Here is a 12,767-nt window from a genome sequence, read left to right on the forward strand (position 1 = left end):
CTATAAGTAGAAGATTTCATAAAGGAGTCTTCTATTAGTACATTTTTTCATAAATGGGTCTTCTAGAAGTAGAAGATTTCCAAAAGGGATCATCTTTAAAGTAAAAGTCCTCCCAAGGGGTCTTCTACAAGTCGAGAACTTTCCAAATATGATCTTCTATAGTAGAAGACTTTCAAAGCAAAACGTTTATAGTAGAAAACAGCCTAAAAAGATATTCTATAAGTAGAAACCCCATTAAGAATGTCCTGTATAAGGATATAAATTTGTCTATGGTGCCTATCTGAGTACAATATCTACTAAAGGGTTTTTCTGTAAGTAAAAATACCATATAAAAAGGACTTCGATAAGTAGAAGGCCTCGTTAAAGCTTCTCCTATATAAAACACCTCCTAAAGTTGCCTTTTACAGGTAGAATACTTCCTAAAAGAGACTTATACAGGTAGAAAGCCTCCTAAAGGATACACATACAGGTAGGAAACCTCATTAAGTTGGGTAAAAGAATTGTTCTATAAGCCGAAGACCTCCTAACGAGTTCGCTATGGTAGAAGACTTTCTAAAGGGGTTCTCTTTGGTATAAGTAAAAATACCTCCGAAAAATGGCATCGATAAACTTCTTTAAAAGTAGAAGACTTCCTAAAACACCTCCTAAAGATGCCTTCTACAGGTAGAATACTTTCTAAAGAAGACTTATACAGGTAGAAAGCCTCCTAAAGGATACACATACAGGTAGAAAACCTCATTAAGGTGGGTAAAAGAATTGTTCTATAAGTCGAAGACCTCATAACGAGTTCGCTATGGTAGAAGACCTCCTAAAGGGATCCTCTTTGGTATAAGTAAAAATACCTCCGAAAATGGCACCGATAAGCTTCTTTAAAAGTAGAAGACTTCCTAAAGGTGTGTTCTATAGGTAAAAGGCCTCTAAATGGGGGTCTTCTATAGCCGAAACTACTCATATAGGATTCTTCTATAAGAAGAAGATCTCCAAAGGGGATATTCCATAAGACGAGACCCTCTTAAGGGGCCTGTTAAAGTAAAAGTCCTCCTAAAGAGGTCTTCTATTAGTCGAAGACTTTCTAAATAGGGTATTCTATAGTAGAAGACTTTCTATACAATACTTCTATAGTAGAAGACCGCCTAAAAGGATCTTCTCTAAGTTCAAACCCTTTAAAAAGCCCGGTATAAATATAAAGCTGCATATGGTAAAAATAATATCTAAAAAGACTTCGGAAAGTAGAAGGCCTCGTTAAAGCTTCTTCTTTATAAAACACCTCCTAAAGTTACCTTCTACAGGTAGAATACTTCCTAAAGGAGACTTATACAGGTAAAATACTTCCTAAAAAGACTAATACAGATAGAACGCCTCCTAAAGGATACACATACAGGTAGAAAACCACATTAAGGTGGGTAAAAGAATTGTTCTATAAGTCGAAGACCTCCGAACGACTTCGCTATGACAGAAGACCTCCTAAAGGGATCCTTTTTGGTATACGTAAAAATACCTCCGAAAAATGGCATCGATAAGCTTCTTTAAAAGTAAAAGACTTCCTAAAGGGGCGTTCTACAGGTAAAGGGCATCCAAAGGGAGTCTTTCACGGCTAGAAGTCTTCCTAAAGCGTTCTTCTATAAGTACAAGATCAAGATCTCCGAAAGGGATCTTCTATAAGACGAGAACCTCTTAAAGGGCCTTTTAAAGAAGAAGTCTTGCCAAAGGGATCTTCTATTAAACGAAGACCTCATTAAAGGGTCTTCTACAGTATGGGGCTTCTCCTAAAAGGTTCTCTATAAGTTTAAGGCTCCTAATTGTACTTCTCTAAGTAAAAGGCCTCCTAAAGTAAGTATAATACCTCCTTTTCTACAAGTAAAAGATCCTCTAAAGTTGTGTTCTATAAGCAAACAGCCCCCTAAAAGATTATTTTATAAGAAGAAGACCTCATGAAGAGGTCGTTTAAATAAGAAATCCTCCCAAAGGGGACTTACATATATAAGGAGATGGCCTCATAAAGGGGACTTCCGTATGTAGAACACTTTCTAAAGACGATCTTTTATAGTATAATACTTTCTAAAAGAGTCTCTTATACGTACACAAATCCTTAAAAAAACCTGTATAAAGCCGCCTAAAGGTGCATACCTAAGTGCAATATTTGTATAAAGTTAAAGAAAAAACTACCTCCTAAAAAGAAAGGCCTCGTTAAAGCTTCTCCTATTAATAAGACCTTGCCTTCCACAGGTAGAAGATCTCCTAAAGGAAACTTATACAGGTAGATTACCATACAAACTAGAATAATACAGTTAGAAAACTTTCTAAAGAAAACATGTTCAGGTAGAAAATCTTCTTATGGTGTCTTATTCCGAAAAAAGAACTGTTCTAAAAGTCGAAGGCCATCTGAAGGGGGCCCTCTATTGTAAAAGAAATTGTGAACGAGTCTCCTATATGTGCAGTACCTCCTTAAGCGTTCTTCTATAAGTAGAATACCACGTAATGGGACCTTCTGTTGGTAGATGATTTCCAAGTAAAAATACCTTCGATAAGTAGAAGCTTCTTTAAAAGTAGAAGACTTCCTAAAGGAAGTTCTACCGGTAAAAAGCCTCCAAATGGGGGTCTTCTACAGCTGGAACTACTCCTAAAGGATTCTTCTATAAGTAGATCTCCAAAGGGGATATTCTATAATACGAGACCCTCTTAAGTGGCCTTTTAAAGTAAAAGTCCTACCAAAGGGGTCTTCTATTAGTCGAAGACTTTCTAGTCGAAGGATCTTCTATAGTAGAAGACTTTATAAACAATACTTCTATAATAGAAGACCGCCTAAAAGGATCTTCTATAAGTAGAAGCCCCATTAAAAGGCCCGGTTTAAGTATAAAGCTGACTAAGGAGCATATCTGAGTACAATATGTACTTAAGGGTTCTTCTAGAAGTAAAAATACCACCTAGAAAGGACTTCGATAAGTAGAAGGCCTCGTTAAAGCTTCTCCTATATAAAACACCTCCTAAAGTTGCCTTCTACATGTAGAATACTTCCTAAAGGAGACTTATACAGGTATAAAGCCTCTTAAACGATACATATACAGGTAGAAAACACAATTAAGGTGTGTAAAAGAATTGTTCTATAAGTCGAAGACTACCTTCTAAACTAGAATAATACAGTTAGAAAACTTTCTAAAGGAAACATGTTCAGGTAGAAAATCTTTTTATGGTGTCTTATTCAGGCAAAAGAATTGTTTAAAAGTCGAAGGCCATCTAAAGAAATTGTGAACGATATGTGCAGCACCTCCTTAAGCGTTCTTCTGTAAGTAGAATACCACTTAATGGGACCTTCTATTGGTAGATGATTTCCAAGAGAGGTTTATATAAGTAAAAATACCTTCGATAAGTAGAAGTTTCTTTAAAAGTAGAAGACTTCCTAAAGAGAGTTCTACAGGTAAAAGGCCTCCAAGTGGGGGTCTTCTACAGCTGGAACTACTTCTATAAGTAGAAGATCTCCAAAGGGGATATTCTATAAGACGAAACCCTCTTGAGGGGCCTTTTTAAGTAAAAGTGTACCAAAGGGGTCTTTCTAAAGATGATCTTCTATATTAGCGGAATTTCTAAACAATACTTCTATAGTAGAAGACCGCCTAAAAGGATCTTCTATAAGTAGAAACCCCATTAAAAAAGTCCGGTATAAGTATAAAGCTGCCTAAGGAGCATATCTGAGTACAATATTTACTAAGGGGTTCTTCTATAAGTAAAAATGCCATCTAAAAAGGAATTCGATAAGCAGAAGGCCTCGTTAAAGCTTCTCCTATATAAAAAACCACCTAAAGTTGTCTTCTACAGGTAGAATACTTCCTAAAGGAGACTTATACAGGTAAAATACTTCTTAAAAAAGACTAATACAGGTAGAAAGCCTCCTAAAGGAGACATATACAGGTAGAAAACCTTGTTAAGGTGGTTAAAAGAATTGTTCTATAAGTCGAAGACCTCCTAACGAATTGGCTATGGTAGGAGACCTCCTAAAGTGGACCTCTTTGGTATAAATAAAAAAGGTATCGATAAGCTTTTTTAAAAGTAGAAGACTTCCTAAAGGGGTGTTCTACAGGTAAAAGTCATCCAAAGGGAGTCTTCAAAAGCTAGAAATCTTCCTAAAGGGTTCTTCTATAAGTGCAAGGTCAAGATCTCCAAAGGGGATCTTCTATAAGACGAAATCCTTTTAAGGGGCCTTTTAAAGAAAAAGTCTTTCCAAAGGGGTCTTTTACAGGAGAAGCCCCCCCCTAAAAAGGTTCTCTATAAGTTTAAGGCTCCTTAGTGTACTTCACTAAGTAAAAGACCTCCTAAAGGGTTCTACTATAAGCATACTAAATTTTTTATAAGTAAAGATACTTTCAAAAATGGACTTAGATAAGTAGAAGGCAAAAACTTTCACTTATAAGAATTTTATGATCTCCTAAAGGGATCTTCTACAAGTCGAAGACCTCGCAAAGTGGTCTTATATAATTACATGACCTCTAAAACGTGTTTCTACAGGTACAAGGACTACTTATACAGGAGCCTGCTTTAAGTACAAAGACCTCATAAAGGGATCGTTTAAAGAAGAAGTCTTCCCAAAGGTGCCTTTTATAAGAAGAAAACCTCATAAAGAGGTCTTCTATAAGTACAAGGCTTTCTAAAGGGGATCGTTTAATGGTGGAAGTCCACCTTAAAGGATCTTCTATAAGCATAGGACTCTCTATATAGGATATTCTATAGTAGAAGACTTCCTAAACGAGTCTTCTATAAGAAGATCGCCTAAAAGGACTCCTAAAAAACCTGCTATAAGTAAAATATCTCATAAACGGGTACTCTCTAAGTAGAAAATCTCTTAAGCGGATCATATATAAGACGAAGACCCCCAAAAGAAGTCTTCTATATAGAAAACTTACAAAATTGGTCTTACATAAGTAGAGGACCTCATAAAGTGTTCTTAAAGGATATTCTAAAAGGATATTCTGCAACTCGAAGACCTCCTATAGGCGCCTTTTACAAGTAGAAGAATTCTAAAGCTAGAAGGTCTACTAAAGGAGCATGCTATAAGTTACAAATGGGTCTTCTACAGGTAGAAAGCCTACTTAAGGAGCCTGCTATAAGTACAATGTCTCACAAAAGGGTCTTCTACAAGTAGAAGATATCCTAAAGGGACCTTCTCTAAGTCGAAGGCCTCCCGAATGGCTCTCCTATTAGTAGAAGGTCTCCAAAATGAATCATCTATAAGTCGAAGAACTCCTAGAAGACATTCTAAAGGGAAATTCTTTAATTAGAATACCTCCTAAAGTGGTCTAAGTACAAGACTTCACACAGGGGTCTAACAGGAGTAAAATATTTTCTACAGGGATCTTCTGTAAGTAGACGGTCTATTAAGCAATCTTCTATATGTAGGACTTTTATTAGTAGAAGACCCTATGAGGGTTTTTCTATATACGTAGAAAATCTTCTAGAGAGATCTTTTTACCCTCATCCTTTAGGCTAACTAGAGTATAATCACTTTAATACTACCAAAAATGTGCCTCATCGAAATAATGGTTTTAGACCCAAAGTATGTTTGGACGAAATTCGTTTCAGACAATTTGAAGTCAATTTAGCCCAGTCCGTCCATCCGCCTGTCTGGCTGGCTGACAGGCAGGTGCGCACGATAACTCTCAAACGGATCAACCGATTCGAACCGATTTGGTCCAAACTTTAGATCCCTTAATATTTTGTCTAAACTTAGTTTAAGTTCGAAAATTAGCCATATCGAGCCACTTCTTAGGCTACCTCCCTAACAAAAGTTATTTTTTTTTGTTTAAGTGCAGTTTAAGGTCTGTTCGTGGATCCTTAGGAAATTTTAAACGATGGTACTCTTTGTGGTCCTGTTTAAAACGATATTATGTTAGGTTTCGTGATCAAGTCCATGCTTCCTGACATTGTAGCTGAAAAGCTCTAAATTATACGGTGACCAACTGAAATGGCTGGTGGGCGCGATATGAAAAAAAAGAAATTACTGTCAAAATAAGATTTACTGCAGAAATAGACTATGTCGACCCTTTGCTCCGTGTACCTTCTACGCGACACTTTTGAGTCTTAGTCTAAATATATACAATACAATCCAAGTCTTATAAAAGTAGAACTCCTCTTAAAGGGGTCTTATATAAATAGAAGTCCTCCTAAATGGGTCTTCTATAAGTAGAAGGCCTTGTAAACGGGTCTTCTGTAAGCAGAATACCTCCTAAATAATTCATATATAAATGGAACGCGCTCTAAAGGGGTCTTATAGCAGTAGAATATCTCATAAAGCGGTCTTCTATATGTTGAAGACCTTTTTTGAAGGGTCTTCTATAAGTAGAAGACCTCCTATAGTGGTCTCCGATCAGTAGAAAATCTTCTTAAGGTGTCTTCTCTAGGAAGAAGACTTCTTAAAGGGACCTTATATAAGTAGAATATATCCTAACGACATATCCTATAAGTACACGGCCTCCTGTAGTGCGATTCTCAAACTATTTTTTTGAGTTACCGACAAAAATCGGTAAATTTTAAATGCTTATAATTTAAGTAATTAACGATATTTTTCGGTAAGTTAGCGACCAATAAAAAGTAGTCGTAAAATTATACCGATATCAAGAGTTCTTTTAACTTTTACTTTATTTTTTAGTCATAATTTTGCGTTTTAATTGTACCGATTTGTGTCGGTAACTCAAAAAATGGGTTAGAGAATTGCACTACTGAAGTGATCTGTTGTAGAAAGTAGGTTTCTATAAGTAAAAGACCTCCTAAAGGAGTCTTCTATGAGTAGAAACCTTCGTAAAGCGATATTTTATAAGTAGAAGTCCTTCTATAAGAAGGATGCCTTGTAATATGGTCTTGGTGGTCTTATAAAGGTAGAAGTCCTCCTAAACGGGTCTTCCATATGTCGATCCATATGTCGATCTTTTAAAGAAGAATACCTCCTAAATAATTCTTATATAAATGGAACCCCCTCATAAAGGGGTCTTCTATATATCGAAGACCTTATTTGAAGGGTCTTCTATAAGTAGAAGGCCTTCTAAAGGGGTATTCTATAGGGAGAATATCTCATAAAGAATTCTTGTGCAAATAGAAGGGGTCTTGTAGAAGTAGAATATCTCACAAAGTGGTCTTCTATAAGTAGATGACCTCCTAAAAGGGATATTCTACAAGTAGAATAATTTTCTAAGGGGTCTTATGTAGGTAGAAGTCCTTTTAAAGAGGTTTCTATAAGTCAAATAACGTTTTTAAAGTGTCGAGATCAAGCGATTGTGATCCGGCTGTCTTAGGTGTGGATGCCTTGGCACCTACAGCTGTAACTGCTACAAGTGCAGAAAATTCAATCCGAAATATAGTTGACGAACCGGCAATTCCAAAGGACAACGCTTTAGCCATAACTGGTGTAAATCAGTCCATGGCTGACAGGACCGTAGTTTTGGGCGGGGACGACCTACACGGAAATCTCAAAGTTATCGCAGACAGTCTTGAGAGACAGAGTAGGGAACTTCTTGACCAACTGGAGAGACTTGTTCCGACCCTCACTGACGACGAACTGGACGTTACGGTGACCCCAGCTGAGTCAACTAGGAGGTCTGATGATGACATGTCCACTGACGGTGATGTGGTCGAAGAGGTTGTGGACCTAGGTTCGCAATCCCTAACAAATCTGATCTCACCCGCCGATACTAAGCTTCGGAGGCAGATTGCCACTGAGTCAATGGATGTTGATGGAGAATCTAAAGAGGATCCATCAACAGCCACTGACTCTAAGTCGATGCCTAACGATGAGGAATCAACGGAAACTCCAAAAATAGCCACTGACCCTAAGTCCCCGGCCTGCGTTGGGGAATCCAAGGAGACTTCATCGACGGACACCAACTTAAACGCAATATCCGCCAAAGAGGCTGCAGGTACGAGACACTATAAACGTGTGATCTCGTATCTGCGCAAGTTCGTGGGAAGGGACGCAAACTCGCATTCAAGGAGGGAGATTACTTTCATCAAGAGTAATCTAAAGTACGTTAGGAAGTTCGAAAGAACTTATCCTAACGCACCCAGGTGTGAACTCTTGGTGGACAAAATCTTCCTCCCAGACCCTGTCGCTGCTTCAGCCAAAGACTCAAAAGATACTGCGGTGACAAGCAAAACAGTGGAGGTGAAGCCTGCTGATTCTGGCAGTAAGGTGGAACCTAAAGCTGTGCCGAAGCCGAACCCGGATCAGAAAGTACTGGAAAAGGATAAGGGGCATAAGCCGGCACCAAAAGACCTCTCACAAACGCTGTTCCACTCTGCTGGGTACCAGGACACTGTGACATTATGGAAAACGAGAAGGCAGATGAACTGGCAAGACATGGATCCCAATCAAAAAGTCTAGCAATCACTGATTCAATCCAGCCACCCATATGTCACCTTTTTCGGAGAGTGTAGACGTTCTTTGAAGAACGAGCCAAGGAACTATGGCATAATGAATCAAGGTGCAACGTGTCAAGGGCCATTTGGCCGACTCTATCAAAAAACAGAACAACTTCACTCTTAAATTTGAGCAAATCAGAAATCAGGGTATTGACGGGAGTCATTACCGGTCATTGCAACATCCGAGCTTTTATAGGCAAATGGCAGGATGATGGCGTGGATTATTAACAGGCTCTGTGAAGATGAGGAGGAAACGGAGACTATTGAGCATATTTTATGTCGCTGCCCGATGTTAACTCGAAAGCGATATAGATTAACAGGAGTATGCTTTTCTCCAAGTTTAACCTTCTATTCAAACATAGAACCAACAATCATCAATAACATCATCAAAAATTTGAATTGGCTGAGACGCCGCAACCCATAAGCGGAACTAGTTCTCTGACAGTTTTCTAACCATCACCAAATAAAACCATCCTCCTTTCTTTAGTACATTTTCATCTTTAATAAACCATTTATTATTACTTTCCCAACCCCACCCTCTTTTTTTCTTTATTTTTTCTCTAGTTTCTCTTCTTTTGTCTTTTCAGGTACTTCTGAACTTCTTTTTCTGATTTATGTATGATGACAATGGATCGAAAGGTCTCCGAGTGGCGTAGTCAATATATAATGGTTACACATCCCCAAACCTAACCTAACCTAAAGGGGTATTATGTAGAAGAGCTCCTTGGTGGTTTTATTTGGATTGATTTTCTTCTCCTTATTCTTTTGTTATTTTTTTTTGACACTAACTTGTCGTCGCGTCACACACTTATTTCGCTGCTATGTGGGAAATTGTTTTTTGACAACTTGACTTGAGTATTTAAGCACTTGATTGAATGTTAGGCTTCTCTACGAATTATCCTTGACCTGATTTTAGAAGTTATGTTTGCTTTTTTACCAGAGTTTCATTATTGGCACAACTACGCAGTGTAATGCGTGGGGAATGATGATGGTTTTTGCTGTTGGTGAAGGAAACAATGGTAGTTATGTAGGTGTTTGTATGATTGCAGGGTATTCTTCTTGTGGCTGCTTAGAGGAAGCCACGTGAAAGCTGTCATTAACATTTAATGGTCATTTAAATAGTTTGGGTTTTTGTTTCTTTACGGGTAAAATATTGTCTAGAGTCTGAATGAAGATGGACTCACTTAAAAATTTCTTAAAGATTGTGAGACTATAGTTTCATCTTCAAAACATTCTAATGACGTCCTCATATTCAAGAAGTAAGTGGCGAGGGTCTTTGCTAAATTTAGTCTTGCCATGAACCTTAGTATGTGATATTTATTCATGAAAATATGGTCCTTCAAGTATACTGTCAACCCTTTCTAAAAAGGGTTGACCTAAGGAAGCAATTTTTTGATTTTTTGATTGATCACAATTCCCATTTTGTTGACATGAGATATTTTTTCTTTCATAAAAAGATACCTCAGTAAATTCCATTAAAATCGTTGACCACAATCCAACCCTTCATATTTTCATTTCTTTAAAATTTTCCAAAAGTAATAACCGCTGCCATGCCACAACTTCTTACAATCAACACTCACTCAGTGGACTCAAGACCACGCACTTTATTCATGCACAATACAACATTCCATTTTTGGCGCTGACCACTCGCACACACACACTCCGACACACACACGTGTGCAAACATGCTCCTTTATAAGGGAAAAAAATCCCAGTTGCTAACAACGGGATATAGAGGTGGAATAAAATGATGGCGGCGGCGACAACAACGACAATGCTAACGAAAAAGAACACCTAACAAACTTTTCATGTCCAAGGCGAATTTATGTCAACCGGAAGTAGGTTTACTGACCCACGATACCAATGAAAACACACACGCACACATATACAAAGCAACGTGAATACGAGTGCACACCAATACAAGCAAATAAAATACGCAGATGAAACGACAAGAATAAGCGCTACAGACAGTCAAGCTATAGGAAAACTTCTTTTATTTAGCCAGGCTGAATTGAAGTTTTCCTAACGAAAAACTCTATTCAGCCAGGCTGAATAGAAGTTTTCCTAACGAAAAACTTTACTCAGTCAGGCTGAATTGAAGTTTTCCTAACGAAAAACTCTATTCAGCCAGGCTGAATTGAAGTTTTCCTAACGAAAAACTCTATTCAGCCAGGCTGAATTGAAGTTTTCCTAACGAAAAACTCTATTCAGCCAGGCTGAATTGAAGTTTTCCTAACGAAAAACTCTATTCAGCCAGGCTGAATTGAAGTTTTCCTAACGAAAAACTCTATTCAGCCAGGCTGAATTGAAGTTTTCCTAACGAAAAACTCTATTCAGCCAGGCTGAATTGAAGTTTTCCTAACGAAAAACTCTATTCAGCCAGGCTGAATTGAAGTTTTCCTAACGAAAAACTCTATTCAGCCAGGCTGAATTGAAGTTTTCCTAACGAAAAACTCTATTCAGCCAGGCTGAATTGAAGTTTTCCTAACGAAAAACTCTATTCAGCCAGGCTGAATTGAAGTTTTCCTAACGAAAAACTCTATTCAGCCAGGCTGAATTGAAGTTTTCCTAACGAAAAACTCTATTCAGCCAGGCTGAATTGAAATTTTCCTAACGAAAAACTCTATTCAGCCAGGCTGAATTGAAGTTTTCCTAACGAAAAACTCTGTTCAGCCAGGCTGAATAGAAGTTTTCCTAACGAAAAACTTTACTCAGCCAGGCTGAATTGAAGTTTTCCTAACGAAAAACTCTATTCAGCCAGGCTGAATTGAAGTTTTCCTAACGAAAAACTCTGAAGTTTTCCTAACGAAAAACTCTATTCAGCCAGGCTGAATTGAAGTTTTCCTAACGAAAAACTCTATTCAGCCAGGCTGAATTGAAGTTTTCCTAACGAAAAACTCTATTCAGCCAGGCTGAATTGAAGTTTTCCTAACGAAAAACTCTATTCAGCCAGGCTGAATTGAAGTTTTCCTAACGAAAAACTCTATTCAGCCAGGCTGAATAGAAGTTTTCCTAACGAAAAACTCTATTCAGCCAGGCTGAATAGAAGTTTTCCTAACGAAAAACTCTATTCAGCCAGGCTGAATAGAAGTTTTCCTAACGAAAAACTCTATTCAGCCAGGCTGAATAGAAGTTTTCCTAACGAAAAACTCTATTCAGCCAGGCTGAATTGAAGTTTTCCTAACGAAAAACTCTATTCAGCCAGGCTGAATTGAAGTTTTCCTAACGAAAAACTCTATTCAGCCAGGCTGAATTGAAGTTTTCCTAACGAAAAACTCTATTCAGCCAGGCTGAATTGAAGTTTTCCTAACGAAAAACTCTATTCAGCCAGGCTGAATTGAAGTTTTCCTAACGAAAAACTCTATTCAGCCAGGCTGAATTGAAGTTTTCCTAACGAAAAACTCTATTCAGCCAGGCTGAATTGAAGTTTTCCTAACGAAAAACTCTATTCAGCCAGGCTGAATTGAAGTTTTCCTAACGAAAAACTCTATTCAGCCAGGCTGAATTGAAGTTTTCCTAACGAAAAACTCTATTCAGCCAGGCTGAATTGAAGTTTTCCTAGCGAAAAACTCTATTCAGCCAGGCTGAATTGAAGTTTTCCTAACGAAAAACTCTATTCAGCCAGGCTGAATTGAAGTTTTCCTAACGAAAAACTCTATTCAGCCAGGCTGAATTGAAGTTTTCCTAACGAAAAACTCTATTCAGCCAGGCTGAATTGAAGTTTTCCTAACGAAAAACTCTATTCAGCCAGGCTGAATTGAAGTTTTCCTAACGAATAGCCAGGCTGAATAGAAGTTTTCCTAACGAAAAACTCTATTCAGCCAGGCTGAATAGAAGTTTTCCTAACGAAAAACTCTATTCAGCCAGGCTGAATAGAAGTTTTCCTAAAGAAAAACTCTATTCAGCCAGGCTGAATAGAAGTTTTCCTAACGAAAAACTCTATTCAGCCAGGCTGAATAGAAGTTTTCCTAACGAAAAACTCTATTCAGCCAGGCTGAATAGAAGTTTTCCTAACGAAAAACTCTATTCAGCCAGGCTGAATAGAAGTTTTCCTAACGAAAAACTCTATTCAGCCAGGCTGAATAGAAGTTTTCCTAACGAAAAACTCTATTCAGCCAGGCTGAATAGAAGTTTTCCTAACGAAAAACTCTATTCAGCCAGGCTGAATTGAGTTTTACCTATCGGAAACTCTATTCAGCCAGGCTGAATTGAGTTTTACCTATCGGAAACTCTATTCAGCCAGGCTGAATTGAAGTTTTACCTATCGGAAACTCTATTCAGCCAGGCTGAATTGAGTTTTACCTATCGGAAAATCTATTCAGCCAGGCTGAATTGAGTTTTACCTATCGGAAACTCTATTCAGCCAG

General features: G+C 37.9%; 1 protein-coding gene across 1 annotated transcript in view; it reads right to left on the reverse strand.

Moving 5' to 3' along the window:
• Positions 1 to 12,767, reverse strand: part of LOC141386847 (uncharacterized) — a 137,795-nt gene that overhangs the window by 124,437 nt on the left and 591 nt on the right. The window lies entirely within an intron of this gene.

This window comes from Musca autumnalis, unplaced genomic scaffold (assembly GCF_047663935.1).
Source record: "Musca autumnalis isolate F117 unplaced genomic scaffold, ASM4766393v1 scaffold_5, whole genome shotgun sequence".
Classification (NCBI taxonomy): domain Eukaryota; kingdom Metazoa; phylum Arthropoda; class Insecta; order Diptera; family Muscidae; genus Musca; species Musca autumnalis.